General features: G+C 45.8%; 1 protein-coding gene across 2 annotated transcripts in view; it reads right to left on the bottom strand.

Moving 5' to 3' along the window:
- The window catches only part of GFOD1 (glucose-fructose oxidoreductase domain containing 1), a 155,099-nt gene that overhangs the window by 106,741 nt on the left and 26,488 nt on the right, over window positions 1–21,870 (bottom strand). The window lies entirely within an intron of this gene.

Below are 21,870 nucleotides of genomic sequence, written 5' to 3' on the forward strand. Positions count from 1 at the left end.
AAGTGGCTCAAAAAACAGAGGTACTGTCTTAGCTCTAGAGGCTGAAATCTGAGCTCAAAGAAGGAGGGCTGGATGCTTCTTAAGGTTGGAAAGGAAAATCTGCTCCAGGCCTCTCTCCTATCTCCTGGTAGTTTGCTGGCAATCATTGGCAATCCTTGGCTGGTAGATGCCTCAGCCTACAAGCCAGGTGCTGGTGCTCTCTCTGTGTGTCTGTGTCCAAACTTCCCCCTTTTTATAAGAACAGCAGATGTGGTGGATCAGGGCCCTAGTGAACTCATTTTACCTTTAAGATATTAAAATATTAACTTAAGATATTCTGAGGCCGGGTGCAGTGGCTCATGCCTGTAATCCCAGCACTTTGGGAGGCCGAGACAGGTAGATCACTTGAGGTTAGGGAGTTTGAGACCAGCCTGGCCAACATGGTGAAACTCCGTCTCTACTAAAAACAACAAGAAAAACGAGCCAGGCATGGTGGTGGGCACCTGTAATCCCAGCTACTTGGGAGGCTGAGGCAGGAGAACCACTTGAACCTGGGAGGCAGAAGTTGTAGTGAGCTAACATAGTGCCACGGCACTCCAGCATGGGCAACAAGAGTGAAGCTCCATCTCAAAAAAGGAGGGAGGGAGGAAGGAAGGAAGGAAGGAAGGAAGGAAGGAAGGAAGGAAGGAAGGAAGGAAGGAAGGAAGGGAGTTTTCCAGTCAAAGTCATTAGGGAAAAGGTACTCCAATCAAGAAAGTAAAGAGAACAGAGGTATAAGGCCTCAAACATTTGAGGGTAGGAGGTGAGGATGAAAGAGGCACAGAGGGCTGAGGAGAGCTGGAACTGTATCCTAAGGGTGAAATGGAGCCACCAGAAGCATTGGGCATTACTGGCCACAATGGAGAGAATGGAGGGGGTAGAATTTGGGGTGGATTTGGAGGGAGGAGGGAGGTGGACATATAGCATGGCTTCCAAGTATCTGGTGTGTGCCTGGGTGGAGGGATGGAGGGGGCACTCGTGGTGCCCTGAACAGAGGCAGGGAAGAAAGGAGCGGAGCAAGCTGACGCAGCAGGGAACAAGATGATGCTTGTTATAAAGGTCTGGCTTCAGCAGTTCCTTCAAAAACCTCATTCTTAGCAACTTCTCTAATTGGCCACACCTGACTCTGGGGACCATCATCGTATACATGGAATGCTAATGTACGCGTTCATTTACCTGTTGTTTTGTAAGTGCCCATCAGTCATTTCTTGCAAATGATGGTGAGGGCTTCAGTGTCGCCCTCTCACGCAGCCCATGGGATGCTCTGGAAGGGAGCCCCTCCTCCCAATTGTTTATCCTCCACCCCCATAAGGCACAGAGCACAGTGCGTCCTCTGCACAAAGGAAGTGCTTGACAAAAGTGGCTGGCTAATGGTTTCCTTTTCTTGTTTCAGCCTCAAGGAAAGGGTAAGTCTCAGGTCCCCTTTGCTGTTTGTGCTCTTATTAGTCTTCCACCTGATAAGGATCTGGTGAACAATTTTGAAAAGATAATGCAAGTTTCCAAATGCCATTGCAACACTCGGTCTTCCTCATAAGCGTCAACAGAGGCACAATATCTGCCTACTCCCTGCATGTTGCTTGCAGCAGCTCCTGGGCATACAACTAAAGTCAGTGTCTCGCACCATTAAACCACCAAAGAACTTAGAAACTTTTCCAAAACAGCCTCTGAGGGTCATGCTTCTGGTAACCAGGTGGACAGAGATCTGGCTGTACTTTCTGAGATGCTCTGTTCTTAAAGCTGCTGACTTCTAGCCCTAGCTCTGGAGACAGAGCCAGTCTCTCTAAAGCAGCGGCTAATTTTAATGCTAGAATACAGAGAGGTGGAATGACTCCCTCTGCCCTTGGAGAGCCACCTGGGCAACCCAGGGCAACTGCAAGAAGAAGAAAGTGCTACTCAAAAAAACAAAAACTGATTTGGTGCCTGTAATCCCAGCACTTTGGGAGGCTGAGGCGGGAGGATCGCTTGAAACCAGGAGTTTGAGACCAGCCTGGGCAACATAGTGAGACACCGTCTCTACAAAAAAAAGTTTTTTAATGAGCCAGGCATGGTGGCACATGCCTACAGTCCCAGCTACTTGGCAGGCTGAGGTAGGAGGACTGTGTGAGCCCAGGATGTTGGGGCTACAGTGAGCTATGACTGTGCCAGTGTACTCTAGCCTGAGTAACAGAGGGAGACCCTATCTCAAAGAAAACCAAACAACAGTTTTTGTTGCATTCTCATGGTCCATAAACGATGTGACAGCCAAGCATGACAGTGCATACTCTCCTCTCCTTAGTTACAGACCCACAGTTCTTGCTAGGAAGGGTGCAAAAACTCTACCTTCACAGAACAGAACTCTATGGGTACCTAAAACATTCAGAAAAAGTTATGTGTTTTCTATTTCTATTTCTATAGAAACAGTCTAAATATGCTAAGCGATACGGTTTGGCTGTGTCCCCATCCAAATCTCATCTTGAATTGTAGCTCCCATAATTCCCATGTGTTGTTGGGGGGGACCCAGTGGGAGATAATTGAATCATGGGGGTGGTTTCCCTCATATTGTTCTCCTGGTCGTGAATAAGTCTCATGAGATCTGATAGTTTTATAACAGGTTTCTCCTTTTGCTTGGCTGTCATTCTCTTTTGCCTGCTACCATGTAAGATGTGCCTTTTGCCTTCCACCATGATTGTGAGGCCTCCCTGGCCACGTGGAACTGTGAGTCCATTAAGCCTCTTTTTCTTTATAAATTACCCAGTCTCAGATATGTCTTTATCAACAACATGAAAACACACTAATACACTAAGGTTAAGACCTTGTACTTCCTCTCAAATAATATTTCCCCCAGCAGTAATTTTTCCCAACTTCTATAAGACTAACTAGCTTTCCTGACTTAGTTCTGGAGAACTGTCACCACTGTTCAATTAAGGAATGATGCTGCTGCTCTTCCTGAAGCACGCTGCCAGAGCTGCCCAGGTGAGAGGCACTGACCAGCCAAGTTCTGTTCCTGAGAATTTCCTCCACATTCCAGAATGTCAAACCAGGCTAAGGTTTCTGTGAGTTTTTTACTCTTGGACCATGAACGATCTGGCCTCTCAATGGACAGCACAACATTTGGATTCTAGGTGGGGCTGAGGGGGACATAAGTAATCATGATGCCACAGTTGCAGATTTCAACTAAGCTAAAGCTCCTCTTAGCACAGGCAGAGGGGCCGGATCCTCTGTAGCATGAATTAGTACCAACTGCACCAGGCTTATCGTCACTTGCTCTTAGTCACTTTGAAAATCTATGAGTGTGTTTGTGGTCTCCAAGATCACCCCCAGGTTGGATAAGAGGCGAATTGGTAGCAGGACTTAGCATACAGCTGTGCCTATGGCTAAGATTTATGACAGTGAAAGAGGATGAAGCACAACCAGCAAAGAAAAGGTGCATGGGATGAAGACTGGAGCACACCAGGCACAAGCTCCTAACAGTCCTCTTCCAATGGATCACACTGAGTATGCTTGACTCCCCCAGCAAATAGCGGTGGCTACAGATGTGAAGTGTTGTCAACCAGGGAAGCTCGGTAGAAACTCATCAACCAGGGACCTTATTGTGGGGCTACTGATGTAGGCAGCCTCTGCCTACCATGTCCCAAAATTCCAGACTCCCAGATGGAAAGCAAGTGTTCAGTATAAATCATACCATCTGCAAAAACTGCTTCGGCACAGCAAGCCCATCTTATGATTTAAGGACAATTGTATATTGGTGAAGGAAACTGTTTAAGTTGCCAGACACCAGCCAAGGGTCAACTTTGCAGGCAGGCCCTTATAAGGACAGCAGTCTAAGGCCTGCACGATGAACAAACCAAGACTCCGGTGAGGTATGTAAATCCCAGGCCTCAGCTGCTTTGTGATTGGTTGTCCTTGTTAAGGTTTCCTACCACGCCTTAAGAGTAGCCCTCACCTCTGGGCTGGCCCATGTGATGCAATGGTGCTCATTCTTTGCACACTCTGGGCAACTCCTGCCGGAGTTTTAGTGACATCACAGAATTTCTTGGAGCCACAAGGCCATGAAAGAACATTTGGTTCATTCCCCTCGGGATACAGATGTGGCGAGGTTTAGTGACCTGCCCAGACTAAATCTGGCTTTGAAAACCTTCCTCTTTCACCAGACTCTGCTGGCCCCAAATATGGGAAGGGCTTTGATATTGATGAGGCCTTCATCCACGGCCCTCCTCCATGACCCACAGGCCTGAGAGGAGGGAAACAGACCAGCAACACAGAGGCCCAAGCCTAGGGAGTGGTCTGGCTGTGCAACCAGGCCTGGTGAGGTCAGGGAGACCTCGCCAGCAGTTCAGTCATGATGCATGAGAGCTCATAGAGAACACAGGCTCAGGGTCAGTCCACTCTGATCAACACAGGGTCACCTTGAGGTGTCTTGACACTTCATCAGCAAAGCCCTCCAAGCAGCTGTCAAGCAGGTGGTGGCATGGGTGCTCTAGGGGTCCATCAATTTGAAACCAGTAGCTTGGGGGAGAGGGGAGGCCAAAGGCCTCAGGCAAACAGGATGCACCAGGGGAGCAGGCGGGCAAGTCAGCAATTGCAGAAGGTGGCAGCCTGAGTGGTAAGAACCAGAGATGGGAATGCTCACCCCAAAGACACGCTGGACACCAGGTTAAGGTCGGCAAATGAATGATCCTGGGTCAAATGCACCAGGGGGGTGAGGGTTTCCACTGCATTCATGTGTGTGGTCCGTGTCCTGTTCTCTTTGACTAGGGCCCCACTCACCACCACAATTTCCCTCCTCATGCAAAAGGGAAGCAGACACATGGGGATTTGGATTGGATTTAAAAGACTCCAGTTCAGCTCAGCACGGTCTTAACTTGAGAGATAAAAACTCAGGTTTGGCGGGTAGCAGCTGTTTTCTATCACGTGCACTGGGAAGCAGAAAAAGTGAATGGTCAAAGAGAGATGCTCAGGTGGGAAGCAAAGGAAGAAAACTCCCAGGTTTCCTGTGTCCCTGATTCTGATCCTTCCTGAGGCTAAGCCACGGCTCTGTCTGGGGCTCCATGAGATCCAACCAAATGCAATACCTGACTCGAGACTGGATCCTATTGAGGGGGGAAGGGGGCTGTAGTGGGTCAACTGGAGGCACTGGCATATGGATGTTGAATTGGATAAAAGCATTGCATCGATATTAAAAATCACTAAAGTTGATCATTCTCCTGTGGTTATGTAAGAAAACATTCCAGTTCTTGAGGAACCACACACGTGAAGTATTTCAGACTAAACGGACGGACTAATGACATCCATCCTGGCTGTTATAACAAAATGCCATAAACTGGGTGGTTTATGAACAACAGGCAGTTGTAGCTCACAGTTCTGGAGTTGGGAAGTCTGAGATCAAGGTGCCCGCAGATTCGGTGTCTGGTGAGGGCTCGCTCTCTTCCTGTTTACAGGGGGTGCCTTGTCACTGTGTCCTCACAGCAACATATAAATTTTGTGAAGAAACAAACTTTCCAACCAGAGCACCCCATATCCTAATCATACCTCACCCACCCTGCCCCCTTTCTGTCTACTCCTCAAGCAGGCTTCTGTTACTTGAAAGCAAAGCAGGCCTAACATTTACCATTAGGATCGCCTGAGCCAAGCAGGCAGACTTAGCTTCGTCACTCTTTATGACAAATAAAGCTTGTGGAAGTGTTCCAGATGAAAGGAGACTAAAGAGACGATCACACTGCTCCCAAGCTTTGGGACTGGAGCACACCGTCCAACTCTTCTGAAGCTCAGTATTCTTTGGCTGTAAAATATTTAGTTAGACAGGCCCGCCATCCCTTTTCCAGGATTCTGGGCCAGATGTGAAAGGGAATCTGGTGATGCATTTACTGGATGTTACGTATCATCCCTGGTGTTTTTCAGCAAACTTGGTAAACATTCACATGCTAGGAAAGATGATAAAACTATTGCCTCGCATCAGTTCAGCTCAGGTTTTGTAAGCAATTGAGTTTGCACCAAACCTATCAAAGAAAGAATTCAATTTTCAAAGGTTCATTTTGTTTTGTTTTTTAAATTCAGAACTGAAGATAAGGAACTGTGTTTATCTCATTGGGTTCTTTTGAAAATCCCATCCTGCTTCCAGGTCGATCCAGGGGCAGCATTTTGAAGAATGCCTGTTACCTTCCATTATTGCATCGCTCTATGTCTCTGGTTCTCACTGGGCTACAAGCTCTTTAAAACCCAGAGATATCATCACAGTCATTTTTGTATGCACCTCACTACCTAGCAAAGTGCTTCATGTATTGCGAGGCTTGAATAAATGTTTATCAAATGAATAAATGTGGTTTCAAAGACAATTTCTTTTCAGTATTCAAAACACAATGAACAGTTGCAGATTTCCTACAGTGAGCAATTATTGAGTCATTTGAAGATATATAAATCTAAAAATTCAGGTGGCAATGTCCTTATTCCTTTCAATTCACCTTTTTTAAATTATCCCCAATAAAACTACATTCCCATAATTTTAAACAAGCAAGTGAAACAGAGGTAGCAGCAAAAGTGACAGAAGCAACTTAGATTTAGTGAAAACTACAATATGCCAAGTATTCTTTAAAGAACTTTATGTGTATTAAATTATAACCTGTCAACTATATTTTAAAATTTGTTCATTTTACTGATATGGAAACAAGACAGGCAAGTTGCCTAAAGACACACAGCTAGTAGATGGCAGCTGTCAATCCCAGGCCATCAGCCTCCGTAACCTATGATCACATGGCCTCTCACATAAAAGGAACACAAAGCCTCCTTTTGCCTTCATTATGGGTTTGTGTTTCCCCAAAAGATGTCACAGTCCTCACGTCCAGTACCTGTGAATATGACCTTATTTGGAAACAGAGTTGTTGCAGATGTAATTAGTCAGGATGAAGTCATGAGGGTTGGCCCTAATCCAATGACTGGTGTTCCTACCTATATAAAGGAAAAATTCAGACACAGGCACACACACAGGCAGAACCCCACTGAACATGAAAGCAGAGATGAGGTGATGTATCCTCAGGCCAAGGAGCATCAAAGACTGCCCGCAGGCCAGCAGAAGCCAGGACAGGGCTGGTACAGACTCCCTTACAGCCCTCAGAAGGAACCAGCCCTGCTCACACCTTGATACCCCCAGCTTCCAGCCTCCAGAACTGAAAAAAGATTAATTTCTGTTGTTTAAGCCACCCAGCTGATGATACTTTGTTACAGCAACTCCTAGAAACTAATATGAGCCCATCAAACTGCTAAAAGAAATTAGCTAGAATCAGCAATGCCAATACATAATCCTGCAGACGGCACGTGCATAACATAATAATCGTACCCTTGTTGGACTGAAGAGCAAAGATACAGGACATTAATGGGGCTTCTAACTCACTGGCATGCCCCCAAGTCCTACTTCCTGGCCTTTCAGTAGCTATGTCTTAGAAAAAAGAAAAAAGGAAACCAGAAACCCAAAAAAACCAAGTGAAGACACATTTCCATGCTACCCACCAGCGCCTCAGAATGAGCAACGCCACCAATCCCGTCCAGAAGCACACACGTTCCCATACTCACACATCAGCCAGAAAGCAGACACTTCCCACTCTCTGCCCTGCAACCCACTGACGATATTCTCCACCCTCCCACAGACAGCGCGTGAGTCAGAGACGGCAGGTGGCAGCTGGGGACCGCTGTCAATGCTTCCCAGTCCTCTTGTGGGCTGCAAGAGGGAGAGGGAGGTGGTGGCCCCACAAATGGACAGCAGAGCAAGAGTTTTGTAGAGGGAGGGGAGGAATGTTCAGACCCCAGGATATTAGCATCACCCTCTGGCTGTCACTCACAGCAAATCTCTGGTTGCCTTGATATCAAAAACCTCAAATAGACTGTACAGGCATTTGGATGAGATTTTCCACCATCTGATGCAGTTGCTTCCACTAGAGTTTAGGGTTTCGTCATCTGAGGTCTCCTGATCGAAATCTCTCTGCACGTGTGCCTGACACACCAGGGCTCTACACACAAACACACACACACACACACACTGGCTCCCGTCCCTGCAAGAACATAACCTCCTGAAAGATCCCCAAAGCCTGGCAGTGAGCGATACACCCAGAGAGGTGCAGGGTGGGTCAGGTTTCTGACCCAACCCCAACTGAGTTTTACGCTAGGGGTTAGTTCTTTCAGAAGTCCCTATCACTAAATCACCTTGGTAATTCCAGATGCCCATCAGGGATTTTGTTTCCTGACAGTGAAGCCAACCCTGGACTCACAGAAACTGTGGGGAATGGTCCCCGGCAGGATGGCTACCATGAATGGGAAAGTCACCTTGTCATTGGTTTGAACTGAGTTACAGAAACACCTGGGACATGAACACAGGTTATTCTAAAGAGAAAATCCTATGATATTCACCAAGAGTTGACAGTTTGACAGAGGGACGCCTAAAACTGCAGGCAAAGGAGTCACATTAAGCCAAAACGGTAACCCACCAGACGCCCTGCTACTGCCTGTCAGCAGCACCCCACATGGGCCAACTTTCTGTGTGAAACAAGGAAGCCCATTCAGAAGAGAAATAAACGTTTCAGCCAAATTAAGCACAGACACCCACACAAAGAGCTCTATTAGATCATGACAGGCACAGAAGGTCAACTTGCCCCATGACCTGCCTGCACTTAGGCGCTGGAACACCCACCTACTGGAACTCTGCTAACAGGGAGGGGGACTCATTACCCGAAGCATCCTCAACTCCCGGTCGGTCACAGTTTATCACTGGCCTCGTCAACCCTCTTGGGACTGCATTGTCCAATAGAAAGGATGGGAGTTTACTAGATGCATACCATAGCAGGCCCGACAGGCTGGGGGCTGTCTCCTCACCTGGCTAAGCTCCATCATTCGAAGAAGGACGTGGGTCTCAGAGGTCGGTTTTAAAGTGGAATAGCCCTATCTCGAAGCAAGATCTCAGAGGGTTGAAAGAAAATGAGGCTTTTAAGAGACTCCTTCTTTTTAATGTTTTTAAATTGTTATTATTATTTTCCTTATTTTTTGAGACAGGGTCTGGCTCTGTCACCCTCTCTCATGCCAGGTTGGAGTGCAGTGGCATGATCTTGGCTCACTGCAGTGTCCACCTCCTGGGCTCAAGCGATCTTCCCACCTCAGTCTCCCGAGTAGCTGGGACTACAGGCATCCACTACCACACCTGGCTAATTTTTGTATTTTTTGCAGAGATGGGGTTTTGCCATGTTGCCCAGGCTGGTCTCACACTCCTGAGCTCAAGTGATCCACCTGCCTTGACCTCCCAAAGTGCTGGGATTATAGGTGTAAGCCACCATGCTCGGCTTCCTTTAGCTTTTTAAACTTTCTCATGAATATTGTCACGACTACAGATGCAGACTTATTCCACTTTCTTTTCCCCATTAAATACAGGTTAAATTTTGAACTACCCATCATGGTCACCTCTAATCCTTTCTAGACCAAAGCAAGAATCTAAATAAATATATAGACAGATTGGGCTGCTCTCTTACTGCAGGTGGTTAAGCCTGAACAGATGACAGGTCATGACACACAGTCTCCTAGCGCTGCACCGTATAGAGTGGGCGGCCTGCATGTTGCTCGTCTTGGCCCTGCACAGATCTGTCGTGGGAGCCAGGAGGTCTGAGTCTCCTGGGAATGAAAACCTTCCTATTCAGATAATCACAGGGACATTATTGAGTAGAACAGAAAGTTCACATGAACTTTTCAAATAAGAACAAGAGACCTCATAGAGACTGTGGTGCCTTGCGGGAGGCTTTGAGCTAAGCCACTCCCCAACTCGGGGGCACCTGAGCAAAGAAGTCAGGGACAGTTTCAGAGCATTCAGGTGATTTCAGTGGCCCACCTGGGAAAATCAAAGATGGGGCTTTTCTCTCACAAACAGGAAGCAAATGGGCAATGCTGCCCACAGCCCACAGCTAGCAGAGCAGCTCCATATCTGCCCAACATGGAAAGTGAAAACAAACTGCAAAGGGAACTTAACCTTCCCAGACACAATCCTTCCTGCGGATCCTGAGTCAGACCTTGCCAGAAGCAAATGGGCACCTGCCAGGGATCTGAGAGGTGACCTGGACTTTCCGAAATTTTCCAGAGTCTAAAATGGAGGAAAGGTGTCTAGAAAGTTCTACAATATCCCAAACTGTGCCCTATAGATAACAGGCACTCAATACACATTTGGGGATGATAAGAAATCAGCCTGACATAAGCAGAGAGCCAACCAAGAAACTTGGCTCCACAGCACCAGGAGCACCCAATATTCCGGGGCAGGACCCAGAGTCTCCCTGCTACCCCCAACCCAGGGTCCTCCTGAAGTGGTCCTCAGATACACTTTGAGAGATACTCATCCCGTGATGTCACACACCCAGGGATGATGGAGTTAGGACTAGAACATGGTCGGATAATGCCCCACTCAGTGCTGCTTCTCCTGTGCCAAAGCACGACTCATTATTGACAGAGACCAGGTATTTCTCTCTCAGTGCTAACAACCATCTGTAACAAAGTTCTGCAGTTGGATGTGATTCAGAGTAAGCGAGTCATCCTTAACGCAGTTCTAAACTGGACTCTATGACAAATGTTCTTTGAAAGTGGCTGTCGGTCTGTTCTTGCAAGAAAAATGAACTTGGGGGCTTCCGCTGGCTTGGCTCAGAGTGCTCTTCATCATTCACTTGGCCAGTTCCAGCGGCATCCTGCAGCTGAAATCAAGAAGCATTTTCTATCCAGCCAACGGCACAGGTCCCAGTGCGATGCCTGGGGTTCTGACTGGAGTCAGTGGCTCAAAAGGATTATTTCATTCCTTCTCATCAACCCAGAAGTCTCACCTCATCCAAAAACTCATATTTGAACTAATGACAATTAAAATGCAGAAGTATTGTTTCCTAGTCCCTTAGCCCTGTTTTCCTCATCTATAATTTTAAACCCTCTTTGTATTATACAGTGATTTTTTGTTGTTGTTGTTGTTCTTGTTCTTGTTATTTGAGACGGAGTCTTGCTCTGTTGTCCAGGCTGGAGTGCAGTGGTGCGATCTCAGCTCACTGCAACCTCTGCCTCCCGGGTTCAAGTGATTCTCCTGCCTCAGCCTCCCAAGTAGCTGGGATTACAGGCGCCTGCCACCATGCCCAGCTAATTTTTGTATTTTTAGTAGAGACAGGGTTTCACCACGTTGGCCAGGCTTGTCTTGAACCCTTGACCTCGTGATCCACCCATCTTGGCCTCCCAAAGTGCTGAGATTACAAGCATGAGCCCCCACACCCGGCCTGTATTATACAATGTTTTACAAACTATTTCCAAACCCCTTTGAAATGAAGAGGTAATCAATAATGCTCTCCGCTGAACTCATCAGGTGATCTCGCATGGTGGAGTCGTCACACTGACTTTGACTTCAGTCCCAGAGCCCTTCCTGTTCTATCTGTGTGACCTTCAACATGTGACCTAAACTCTCTAAGCCCCATTTTCCTCTTCTACAAAATGGTACTAATACCTGCATTATAGGGTTGTTGGGACAAAAATAAGATGATATGAAAGGGCTTTGTGCAGGTGGTATTGTCACTAAGGCAGCCAGCAAAAAGACTCCATTTCCCCTTGAGCAAAAAAGTAATAATAATAAGTGAGAGGGGGATGAAGAGAATTTGGGGCATGATTTCTTGTAAGAAGTGATGATGGAATAGTGAGAAGAGAAGCCTGAAGAACAGCCAGGATGGTAACTGATAGGTAATGCCTGGGTTTGTTCATCAAACGCAGGTGGACAGCAAGAAGAAAGGCACATGCGGAAAGGATCCAGAGATTTTGTCCTGTCTTGCTGTGGTTTGAATGTTTGTGTCCCCTCCAAAATACACATTTCAGAAATTTAATCCACAACGCAACAGTGTTGGGAGGTGAGGTCTGATGGTAGGTGCCAGGGCCACAAGGGCTCTGCTCTGATGAATGGATTAATGCCGCTATCAAAAGGGTTTGCAGTGGTACTGGTACCAAAATAGACACACAGACCAATGGAACAGAATAGAGATCTCGGAAATAAGACCACACATTTCCAACCATCTAATCTTCAACAAACCTGACCAAAAAAAGCAATAGGAAAAGGATTCCCTATTTTATAAATGGTGCTGAGGAAACTGGCTAGCCATATGCAGAAAACTGAAACTGGACCCTTCCTTACACCTTATACAAACATTAACTCAAGATGGATTAAAGACTTAAATATAAAACCCAAAACCATAAAAACCCTAGAAGAAAATCTAAGCAACCATTCAGGACATAGGCATGGGCAAAGATTTGATGATGAAACTGACAAAAGCAATTGCAACGAAAGCAAAAATTGACAAATGGGATCTAATTAAACTAATGAGCTTCTACACAGCAAAAGAAACTATCATCGGAGCAAACAGACAACCTACAGAATGGGAAAAAATTTTTGCAATCTACCCATCTGACAGAAGGTTTAATATCCAGAACCTATAAGGAACTTAAATTTACAAGAAAAAAACAACCCCATCAAAAAGTAGGCAAAGGACATAAACAGACACTTCTGAAAAGAGGACATTTATGCAGCCAACAAACATGAAAAAAGGCTCAGTATCACTGACCATTAGAGAAATGCAAATTGAAACCACAATGAGATACCATCTCCAGCCAGTCAGAATGGTGATTATTAAAAAGTCAAGAGGCTCATTACAGGCACGGTGGCTCACGCCTGTAATCCCAGCACTTTGGGAGGCTGAGGTGGGCAGACCACCTGAAGTCAGGAGTTCAAGATCAGCCTGGCCAACATGGTAAAACCCCATCTCTACCAAAAATATAAAAATTAACTGGGCATGGTGGTGTGTGTCTGTAATCCCAGCTACTCGGGAGGCTGAGGCAGGAGAATCACTTGAACTCAGGAGACAGAGGTTACAGTGAGCCGAGATTGCACCACTGCACTCCAGCTTGGGAGACAATGTGAGACTTCATCTCAAAAAATAAAAATAAAAATAGAAAGTCAAGAAACAACAGATGCTGGCAAGGCTGTGGAGACATAGGAACACTTTTACACTGTTGATGGGAATGTGAATTAGTTCAACCATTGTGGAAGACACTGTGGCGATTCCTCAAGAATCTAGAGCCACAAATACCATTTGGCCCAGCAATCCCATTACTAGGTATATACCCAAAGGAATATAAATCACTGTTATAAAGACACACGCATGCATATGTTTACTGCCACACTATTCACAGTAGCAAAGACATGGAATCAACCCAAATGTCCATCAATGATAGACTGGATAAAGAAAATGTGGTACATATACACTATGGAATATTATGCAGCCATAAAAAGGATCAAGATCATGTCCTTTGCAGAAACATGGAGGGAGCTGGAAGCCATCATCCTCAGCAAACTTCTATCCCTGTGAACAGAAAACCAAACACCGCATGTTCTCAGTTGTAAGTGGGAGCTGAATAATGAGAACACATGGACACAGGGAGGGCAACAACACATACTGGGGCCTGTCAGGGGTGCCAGGGGAGGGGGAGCATCAGAATAACCATCTAATGCATGCAGGATAAATATCTAATGCATATTAATAGCTAGGTGATGGGTTGATAGGTGCAGCAAACCACTGTGGTACACATTTACCTGTGTAACAAATCTGCACGTCCTGCACACGTATTCCAGAACTTAAAATAACATCTTTTTAAAAGGGTTTGCAGGAATGGGTCCACTCTCTTCTGCCCTTCTACCGTGTGAGAACACAGAGTTGGCCAATTTTTGCCCTGTTCTGCCATGTGAGGACACCTCAAGAAGGCCCTCAGCATACACTAGATGCTGGCACTTGGTCCTGGACTCCAGTCCTCCAGAACTGTGAAAAACACATTTCTGTCTGTTATCAATTATCTGGCCTGTGCTATTCTGTTACAGTAGCACAAGACTGTCTAAGATGTATCTTTGTCCATTGGCATGGGTTATGAGAGTGTGTACTGTCTACTTTTAACCTTCCACACTGACTCCCTAGAAGCCCAGAGTCTACCTCACCGTGTTTGCAGTCTCCCTCACAGCCCTTGGTGGGGTATCTTGTACATGGTGGGTCCTCAGTAAGCGCGCTGCTCTCTTGATCAGGAGCAGCCCTCGGCCCTCCTTGTAGTATCATTGAGCCAGGGCTGCTAGGGAGAAGCGGGGACGCTGGCTTCGAAGGGGAAGGGAGGCATCCAGCCTTTACAGGCCCAGCCCCATACATTGGCCTAGCTCCAATGCCATTTGAAATGTGCTGAGGCTTCCAAGTCAGCTACCACAGCTGGAATTCCTCCAGTGCAGCCTTGTCACCATCACCGTGGCCGCAGTCAGCTGAGCCCAAGCCGCCAGCCCCCACTTGTTTTTACATCCACTGTCAGCTCATACCTTCCACCCTCCGCAGCAGGGCAGCACCACTCTGCCCCCACATTGCCCGGTTGCCTCCGTGGCTGTCTGCTGCCGGCTGCATCTGGAAGTGGTGTGCTGGTATTTTTCCCTTCAGCTGGTGTGTACCAGGGTTCACTCTCCTTCACATGATCTCCTTTCCTCTGACTTCAGAGAGAAAGGAGGCTCCTTCTCCATCATCCCACCTCACCCCAGGCTCAGCACTTTCTTGGTACACACCATGTGTACCAAGCACGGTGCAATGAGTCACCAATACCCTGGGACACAGCAGGCCACCTCCAGCTGGTCGGGCCTCAATTGGAGAGGCAGCACAGCAGCGCAACAGCACAAATGCTGGGAGTCAAGCTCTGACACCACCAGCTCCTCGCTGTGTAACGCTGGGCAAGGTCCTTAACCTCTCGGTTTCTCCATCTGCAAGTGAAGAGTCACTCCCTCAGACTGCAGTGGTAAGAATTAAGTGAGATGCTCGGCACATGGCAAATACCATTTGCATTTATGTCGGGGGTGCGGAAGGATCTGATATAGCGTGTCTTCAATGCTATTGCACTGTTTTTTAAAATGCCCCTCATTATCTCTATACAGAGATAATAAGCAGCAAACAAGGTCCTTGCAACCTTGGACCGCTTCATTCTAATCAGGGGATGGATGCTTTTGTTCCAAATCTGTGAGTGTCATAAATTAGGGTTCTTCCTAGGATTTCTGCCCCTATTTGTACCCCACCCATCAGAGCCACAAGGAATTGTCAGAACGTCTCAGATCACTTCTGGGCTCAGCACGAATCAGTGGGCTGTGAGCCTAACACCCAATTCATCTTCAGTCGGGTCAACTGTGAGCACCTGGGAGAAGGGACCGCTTTCTGAGAAGTCAAATAAGCCAAGTGATACACTCTGCCAAACCCACCTCCTCCGTCAAGGTTGACTATCATTACTTTTCTTCTTGCTGACAGTGAGGAAGAAATCACCCCTCCCCCATCCTTTCCTGGGCTCCTTAATTTTCCCAGCAGGATCCTGAGGTCAGTGAAATCATAGGTCCGTTCTAGTTCCAGCTGCTGGAATTTAAACAAATCCTATCCACCAAACCTCCAATAGAATTACTGACTTTAAAAACAACAAACAACAAAAACAAACCAAACTCAACCCGATGGTTAACCTATGCACCAAACTCCCACTGTCATCTTCGTTCGGAACATTCCGCCTCTCTGCTGAGAGCTTTCTTATCCTTGAGAAGAAAGCAACAGAGAGATAAAAGTGAAGCATCTCCTGTTCAGGTTGCAAATGCCATCTCAGAGCTCAGCAAGTCAGCGAAGACGGGCTGCTAAGATTTCACTAGGCAGAGAGCCGCTCTCTTTTCAAACTGTCAAGGCATACAGGTGAGCAATTAAGCAACTGAAAGGGAAGAAGGACACGGCTTCTTAAAGAGCATTTAAAAATGCAAAGCACATTATCTGTGACACCGCCCAGGGTACTTAATTAACTCCATGCCCAGTGTAAGTCCAAAGCCTGGCCTTCCAGACCACCGGAATGCAGAAGAGTGGGGCTGTCAGCCCCTGGGGAGGTGACTGAATCTGGCCTCCTAGTTTACAGATGCTGCCCTTGGAAAAAAGGGTCTCACTGCCAATTAGCGAGTTAGGGGCAGGCGCAGGGGCAGCATCCCAGATCTGTGCTGTCCAACACAGGAGCCACAAATTAATTAAAATGAGAGACAATTTAAAATCCAGCTCCTCATTCACAATGACCTCAGTTCACATGCTCAGTAGCCATACGGGGCCAGTGGCTACCGTGTTGGACAGCGCAAAACAGAATATTTTCATTGTCTTGGAAATTTCTATGGACAGGACTGCTCCAGATCACGAGCTCTTTCCATGTCACCAGGGTGTGGGTCTTTTCTTTACCCACAGTTATCCATCCATTAAGCATCGTGAAATCAGTTCAGTGGGTCACAGCCAGCTTTTCCTTTTCTTGTTAATGAAATGAAAGAAAGAAAATACGATAGCATTTCACAAGCCAATGAAACAAGGGTAAGCATCAGGTCATAAACCTTATGTTCATTTTTATTTATATTCATACATACATATGTAGGTTATCTGTAAATATTTTTAACACTGATACAGTATATATATGCTATATATGTATACTATATATATTAATTATGATTCAGTATATAAATACAAAGATAAATATATATCTATCCAGCAGGGTCCTGAGGTCAGTGAAATCATGGGTCTTTTCTAGTTCCATCTGCTGGAATTTAAACAAATCCTATCTGCCAAACCTCAAACTTAATCACTGGCTTTACGAACAACATACAACAAAAAACAAACCATCTATACATATATACTGGATCTTAGTAGAAAATTTGTTCTCCCTGTAAGTCAGGGTCAGAAAAAGTTACCCTGCTGGCCTGCAGATGTTTGGGTGATTTCACCCCCAGTCATTCTCCCCTTTCCCAAATGACTCAGATCACGAGAGAGGGAGGCAAAGTACCTGCTCCACAGTGCCACACATGGCTTTTCCTGCAGACCTGATTTTCCATGCACTCTTCCCTGTAAATCCATTTCCTCTGGGCACACAGCCAGGCAACTGGAAGGCTCAGACGCTCATCTAGGTTCCAGTGCCCCCAGCACGAGTAAGGGCACAAGGCAGTGGGCAGGGAGACCACAGCTGAGCTGGCATCCATGCTAGGGCTTGTGAAGTCCTGCTCTTCTATCCTTACCAGAGAACAAAGACTTGTTGGAATGTCAACAGTGTCCAGAAATCATTCTTGCTCCCTGGGACCACAAGCTCCTCCCTGTCCAGCTATAGTTCTACAGTTCTCAGAGGTCAGAAGAAACTGGAATACTCTTTCCTTCACTGTGATGGATAATTTCAATATGTCAACTTGGCTATGCCACCATAGCCAGATATTGGGTCACACACTTTTCCAGATGCTTCTGTGAAAGTATTTTTTAGATGAGATTAACATTTATAGCAGTAGATGCTAAGCAAAGCAGACACCCTGTATAATGTGCTGGGCCTCATCCAATCAGTTGAAGGCTTTATGAGAAACAGACAAATTTCTTCCGAAGAGGAGGAATTCCATCAGCAGATTGCTTTGGACTTGAACTGCAACATTAACTCTTCTCTAGGTCTCTAGCCCACTGGCCAGGTCTACCCTGCAGGGCTTCCCTGTACCCTCTCTTCCTCTTTCTCTGTGTGTGTGTGTGTGTGTGTGTGTGTGTGTGTGTGTGTGTGTATGTGTATGTATGTGTGTGTGTATCCTTTTGGTTCTGTTTCTCTGAAGAAACAGAAGCTTCCTTGACTACTACCTTCCTCGTCATTCAAGACTCTCTCAAATGCTACCTCCTCTGTGCAGCCACACCTGATTTCTTCTGCCAGATATAATTGCTCCTTCTTCTGTGCTCATTCTTATAGTATATTTCTTGTGCCACATTTTTGCAAACAATTACTATGCTTTGTACTATCCTTAATTGATCATCTAAAGCAGGGGTGTCCAATCTTTCGGCTTCCCTGGGCCATATTGGAAGAACAATTGTCTTGGGCCACTCATAAAATACACTAACACTAACGATAGCTGATAAGCTGAAAAAAAAAATGCAAAAAATGTTCATAATGTTTTAAGAAAGTTTATTGCATGTTGGGCTGCATTCAAAGCTGTCCCAGGCCACATGCATCCCACGGGCAGGGGTTGGACAAGCTTGATCTGAAGCTTGGATTCTAAATCTTGTGGCTCAAATCTTGGTCTGTGAACCAGCAGCATCAGTATGCCCTGGAAGCTTGCTAGACATGTAGAATCTCGGGCTCCACCCTAGACCTACAGAATCAGAATCTGCATTTTAACAGATGCCTAGGTGATTCGCATGCACATTAAAATGTAAGCAGCACTGCTGTAAACAAGTGCTTCTTAACACTGAGTGGCTTTAAAAAATACATATGCCTAGTTCCTACCCTCAGAGACTCTGATGTAACTGGTCTGGGGTGCGGCCTGGGCTTCAGGATGTTCGCCACTTTCCCAGGTATTCCTAACTCACAGCCAAGCTTGAGAACCACTGTCACAAACCCCTTGTCTTAGAAGGAGAATTGAGCCCAGTGAAGCTGAGGGACCCCTGTAAGGTCATAAAGTGAGTTAGTATCAGGAATGAGAATCCTACTAAGGTTTTCTGTCTCCCTAAAAATGTTTTAAGGAAAGAGGACAAAGATCCATGTGCACTATCAGCAAATTTATAATGAAACCTGGGTCATCCAACACCCAGCTGACACAGGAAACTGTCATCATACCAAATATCTCCTCTGTAGGGAGGAACCAGCAGGATTCTCTAGAAATAAAAGAAATGACTCAGCCTAGGTTAGATCTTAGGAACACTTCTCATTTAAAATGACTGTCAAAGACCAAATTTGACAAATTTACACCAAGGGTAAAGTTACTGCTAGGGCAGATGGGTGCCACCCCTGATCTAGCGTGACCCAAAAATGTCCCATGTGGATACAGGCAAGTCTCCACTGGCTCCTTCATTCTCTGCTGAGCCTGGGATGCTTTGGTTATGTAACTTCTTTGGAAGGTACAAGATGATGATATAGTGGCTTCTTTTTATTGCCATATGGCATGGAGTTTTGATCTGAGTTAGAACATAATAGAGAGAAAAGATGAAAGAAGTAAAGTAAACAGATTTCTTTTCCTTTCAAGACCCTCTCTGGGTTTTACATTTATACTGGCCTGGTGAGGTCCACTAATTCTTCCATCAGGGTTATAACCAGTAACAACAGGCTTTCCACCCACAGAGAGATTATTAATGTCACATCCTCTACCTTTGAAGAAGGGTGACTACATGCTAAGGGAGTCTGTCAGTGGCAGGCACCCACATAAAAAGTGGTTGTACCTGCCAATGACTCAAGTGTGACAGGGTGACATTCTCAATCACCTCCCTCCCTGTGGCCTCCTGTGAACTGTCCACGATACAATTTCTGATGTGCAGTTGCTTGGGACGGATATCCCCTTGATCTGTTATTGACGATGCAGTACTTCTTCTTTGGCAAAACTACACCTTTCATTGGTGCAGTGGACCACAACCTGCTTCATGAGGCATCTGCAGAAGAAGCTAACCCCAAACGCCCACTGTGCTGATAAATTTGTGCTAGAAAATTATACCCAACCCCACGGAATTGCAAGCTTGACAGTTGGTATTAGCAGTTATTCATGCAGATGTGTTCTCAGCAGTGCCATTAAAGAGGGAGAAAAAAACAAGGCATGACACACTGGGCAGGTGTGCACACACACCCATGGGCACACACGTACACATATGCACACATACACACACGTACACATACACACACACTACTGGCAAGCAGCCGTCCCACTAACCCACAATGAGCCATGCTAGTTTGCCCTGGAATACATCTCCTTTGCAGATAAAAGGAAGAATGCTTCCTGGGATAAAGGAGAGCTATGTATATTTGTGTAACTGATTTTAAAAAAAGAAGAAGCAATAGCAGAAGCCAAGTGAACCAACCATATGACAGCAGTTGTAATAAAACAGCACATAAAAACATTTACCAAATTAAATAATTTGGCTAAGTCAATACCAAGCTTTTAAAGTGAGTTATTAGAATTAACATAAAAGGCGGGAGCTAAAAGGAACTCTCAAAAATGAAGTCCGGTGCCTGCGTTATATAGGTAAGGAAACGAAAGTCTAGCAGGGTGAAGTCACTTACCCAAGGTCACACAGCTAATTAGTATGGTGTCAGGACAAGAACCGCCTGTCCAGGCTCTCTGGCCAACACCCTTTTGGCTGCACACCACCACACACGCAGCCCATAAAGAGATTCAAGCAGATGGTGATGAATTTTCTCAGGCCCAGGGTTCTAAAACTGCTAACCATTTAAACCAACGCAGGTCTGACCGAAAAGAAACCTGCCTGCAAAGAAAAGGGGAAATAATAAATGGACACGTTGCAATTGTACATTTTCTTTGGAAGGCTGAATGAAGCCAACAAGAGCTTCACTTCCCACCCTGGGGCAAATTCAGGAGGCAGAGAAAAACGATAGGAGCGTTCCAGCTATTTCTGCCATGTTTGGGTTTTGGGCACACAAGGTTAGAAATACAAATAAATTGCCCTACAGCCAAGAGTCTATGGTTTCTCCCCCAATTCAGAGTCACGTCCAATTATTCTCCTAAACAACAGGAGAGCCTCTAGACCTTTATTCAACCACTTCCACTTCCTAGAAGACTGCCTTTTTCCCTTGGCCAAGGCTAAACTCATTTTTGCCCCATGAAAAACATGTACCTCCAGCTGGGAACAGCCAGTCCAGAGCCAAAGGATCATAGAATATAAGAACTAGAAAGTCACCCCCACCAAACCATTTTTTCCCATCTTACTGTCTCTTTCTTTTGAAAAATACATTTTTTCATTATGATATTTTTTAAAACAAGAAATTTAGCGAAGAAAAAAATTCATAATCCCATTATTTGATAACAAACATCATTAGGATTTGGACTTCTTACCAGACTTTAATTTTCTAGGGGTGTGTGTGTGTGTGTGTGTGTGTGTGTGTGTACGTGTGTGTGTGTATTTTAAACAAGGCTATCATCATAATATGCAAATGCTTCTGTGTCCTTTTTCTTTACCTATATCATAAGAAAATTTCCTATATTGCTACAGTCTTCCTACACATAATTCTAACAGCTATTTAGTATTTTATCAATGATATTTATCATATTTACCTAACTATTCTCCTACTGTGGAACATTTCTGGTTGTTTCTAGTGTTTCAGTAATCATAAATAAGGCTTCACTGAACACTATTGTGCATGTAGGTGTTTTCATTGTTGTTATTTTAGGTCATTTCCTTCAGAGACTTCTAAGAAGTCAACCGCCTCGTTTTCTTCATTGCTGGAAAAACACAGTTCCCCAGTGATTAAACAACCTGATAAGGTAATAGGCACACTCTCCAGAGACCTGGGTTTGGTCCTGACTTAGCTGTCAGTGATCATCTGTGACAACCCGGATAAGTCACTCATTTCCTCTGAGACCCGGTTTCCCTGGGTGTTAGGAGAGGGGAGCTCCAGGCCTGTCCTGGGTGTTCTGATTACCAGTGGTGTTCTCTTTCCACTGTTCCCCACAGCCGCCCATCTGAGATACCAAGGCCCCTAACCAATCTCCCTTCCACTTCTCTGCTTTTCACATCAGCTGCTCGGGAAAATGACTTAGTCAAAGCCCATTATGGAACCAAATGTGTTTAAGCTTGTGGGAGCCAAGCAGATCAAGCCTGTGGTGTGCGAAAGCCAGCAGCAGGATTGCCTATTTACCCCTCTATGGAGCCCTTGCCACTGTTTTCTGAATCCAGGTCATCCATGGAATTCAACAGACCTTGCTTCTTCTCTGCAAGTGCTGGCCACAGGGCACTGTGACAATAATAAACACACATGCGCCTGCTCTTGGCGACTTCTCCCAGAACTCAGTTATGTAGGAGAGGGAGTCGGCCTGTG

This window comes from Mandrillus leucophaeus, unplaced genomic scaffold, assembly GCF_000951045.1.
Source record: "Mandrillus leucophaeus isolate KB7577 unplaced genomic scaffold, Mleu.le_1.0 Scaffold36, whole genome shotgun sequence".
NCBI classification, from domain to species: Eukaryota; Metazoa; Chordata; class Mammalia; order Primates; family Cercopithecidae; genus Mandrillus; species Mandrillus leucophaeus.